This window comes from Perkinsus marinus (assembly GCF_000006405.1).
Source record: "Perkinsus marinus ATCC 50983 genomic scaffold scf_1104296929806, whole genome shotgun sequence".
Lineage (NCBI taxonomy): Eukaryota > Perkinsozoa > Perkinsida > Perkinsidae > Perkinsus > Perkinsus marinus.
Genome location: NW_003216354.1, coordinates 1 through 3,203, shown reverse-complemented (window position 1 = coordinate 3,203; position 3,203 = coordinate 1). Strand labels below are relative to the sequence as shown.

Genomic DNA, 3,203 nt, shown 5'->3' with positions numbered 1-3,203 from the left:
AGTGCCTGTGGTCGGTGCGCTGACTACGACTACAACCACAACTACCGGTAAGTAGGGATAATCACTCGTAGAGTGGCAAATCGCTGTACGTATGTCTCTGTGGTCATTCATTCACTGCTATAACCTCTTGTACTGGAGTTGTCACTACTTCTCGGAAATTCGCCTAAGATGAGTTGCCTCGACTATCGAGTAGTGTATCACGCAGGACTGAGTACGGTGATCATAGTTGTTTGATGCTGTTCCATTGGCCGCACCGGTTCATTGCAGATCCCCGAGGCTTCAGCGGAGAGTTCCAGTCTGGTTTAACTATGGGTAAGTGACTCCTTTGCTCCTGTGGCATGGAATAATCCTGATGGTCGCGCGCGGCCGACGGTCTTGGGAGCGACATAGTGAGTAATCAGTATTCCTCTCTTGTTCAGAATTCAGCTCTATGTTTGGTATCGGGGACAACACTAATGTGTTTTGCAGTACGCGTTGCCAGCGAGCTCGATTCGAGAAGCTACTAAGTAAGGCGAGAGCAACCTTACTCTACACATCGTATCTACGCCACCTGTTTATGAATCGACACAAGCTTGACTCTCAGGCCTTACCAGTTAGTTGGAATATACGAGAATCTGCTCATCGTATCCTCACATGATCATGTCCATGCGAAGAATCATGCGCCTCAGTACCCCTCAGTCTTTAGTTGGGCTCACGCGTTCAGTGTGTGTGATAGACTACATACGCTCTTGTCTAGCTGTTGGGTCTTCCTTTTCGGACCATTGGTACGCTCGATTTCAGATCAACCTCGCCCCAACTGCAGCTATTACTTTGTATTTCGTGTTAATTGCACCACGCCCCTATCTATATAGCAGAAGACCGATGCTGCGAGTACTGGTTGCACTCGTTGTGATGTGCAGTCAGCTCAACGCAGTGTTGTCGATTCGGCTCTCGTTCCCGTGGTTTACGTCGAGTAATTCACACTGGGGAGGAGGGTATTCCCCATTTGGCGGATCTCGATGTAAGCCCCGATAGTTCGATCGCACTCCATGGGCCGATCTCCCAGATGAAGTCCCTCGGTATGTTCTATCAACTTTTCCTATAAATGTGTCTTTTTGTTTCACATTTGAGTTGATTCTTTGCTGGACTTCCATTGTCGCCCTGTCCAAGTGAATATCACATCATTATTGTATGAAGTTGTCCCCGTGTCACCACGCGATGTTCCAGTCGAGCCCTTCTCGCCCTTTATTACTGCCAGCGACTGACTGGGACGATTCGAATCTTTATCAGATAAGCCGCCATCTATACCTACATTCCCCACTCCTCCGAGAACTATCACAACTACTAAGACTACAACAACAAGCACAACTACCACAACTTCAACGACTACCCCCGCAACGAGTAAGTTGGCCTGGAGTGGGGCTGCCTGTACAGGGCAGTTTAGATTGTCTCGATAATTGCACGATCGTTAATTTCACTTACTGTATCTTGCATAGACACGGTCAGGCGATGGTTGACAAAATTTCAAAGTAAAATTCATTCCTCCTTGCTATGCTGATGGAAGAAACTAACTCGTTTTAGCGTGTAGGACGCAAAAAGAAGAAATAAGTTCGAGCTTCGTAGACACGCGGGGCACAGTATCTGCATATTCCTAATTGACAGACTATTTTTTCACTTCGCCGGTTACATAGAAACACTCCTTGTGATTTTTCTGGAGAGGGCTTGTACCTGTCGGAAACTTCGGTGTTAACTCTCCTCATTTCAGAGCAAGTCGGATGGGAGGACCAGGCATCATACTACGCCTATCATGATCGATGCGACTTGGGAACCACCGAGACTATCAAGTTGATGATTAAACCCGGCCAGTATTCGTTGAATAATTGTGATGCCCCCGGGAAGAATTCCTTCCGGCATAAAAGCCATATTCCGAACAACCTCGCGGTTCCCGGGGCACATGGCAAGGAGTGGTGTGTTGAATATTTCAAACAGCTGGGATTTACTCCCGGCCAATCGCTGGAGTATACGAGGAAAGCTATATGTGATCCCAATACATGTAAGGAGTATGCTGTTAGAGAAGCGCTTACACTGGGCTTTAATAGAACAGCCTTTGGATAGAACATAGCCATCACGGAATTCCACATGCCTCCATGTATCCCTAGGGAATCGGGCTGTTCTGATATTAGTTTTTTAGATACTCAAAAGACTATCACTACGCCGATACCGACCACCACTACTTCAACAACAACTATTACGAGTGAGTTATCCATCTGCATCTTCTAATATAGAGCAGACTATGTGGCCTCCTAGGGACTCGAATAGTAGGGGAATAATGTCGAATCGTGTGCCTATACGATTAACGACAGCGGCAGGATTCGAACCTGCGCGGGCAGAGCCCAGTGGATTTCTAGTCCACCTCCTTAACCACTCGGACACGCTGTCTCGTGATTTGATGAAATATCACCCAGCTTGGGTATTGAGACGCATCAATTATCGAACACCATTTGCAGAACGCTCACATTGTGGGAAATGCCATTCTAAGCTTTGTCTCGTTTCAGAACCAGTCGGATGGGAGGACCAGGCATCATACTACGCCTATCATGATCGATGCGATTTGGGAACTACAGAGACTATCAAATTAATGATAAAACCCGGCCAGTATTCGTTGAATAATTGTGATGCCCCCGGGAAGAATTCCTTCCGGCATAAGAGCCATATTCCGAACAACCTCGCGGTTCCTGGGGCACATGGCAAGGAGTGGTGTGTTGAATATTTCAAACAGCTGGGATTCACCCCCGGACAATCGCTGGAGTATACGAGGAAAGCTATATGTGATCCCAATACATGTAAGGAGTATGCTGCTAAAGAAGCACTCTGCACTGGATTTCAATAGAACAGCCTTTGGATAGAACATAGCCATCACGGAATTCCACATGCCTCCATTTATTCCTAGGAAATCGGGCTGTTCTGATATTAGTTTTGTAGATACTCAGAAGACTATCACTACGCCCCTACCGGCCACCACTACTTCAACAACAACTATTACGAGTGAGTTATCTATATGCATCTTCTAATATAGAGCTGACTATGTGGCCTCCTAGGGACTCGAACAGTAGGAGAATAATGTCGAATTGTGTGCTATACGATTAACGACAGCGGCAGGATTCGAACCTGCGCGGGCAGAGCCCAGTGGATTTCTAGTCCACCTCCTTAACCACTCGGACACG

The 3,203-nt window shown here is 47.0% G+C and overlaps 2 non-coding genes across 2 annotated transcripts; both read right to left on the bottom strand.

Annotated features, from left to right (window-relative positions):
- Positions 1-2,336: 2,336 nt before the first annotated feature.
- Pmar_PMAR016948 lies at positions 2,337-2,418 on the bottom strand. Its single transcript has one exon. It is a non-coding gene; the product is annotated as a tRNA-Ser (tRNA).
- A 711-nt stretch (positions 2,419-3,129) lies between these two features.
- On the bottom strand, positions 3,130-3,203 carry Pmar_PMAR016947. The gene has a single exon. It is a non-coding gene; the product is annotated as a tRNA-Ser (tRNA).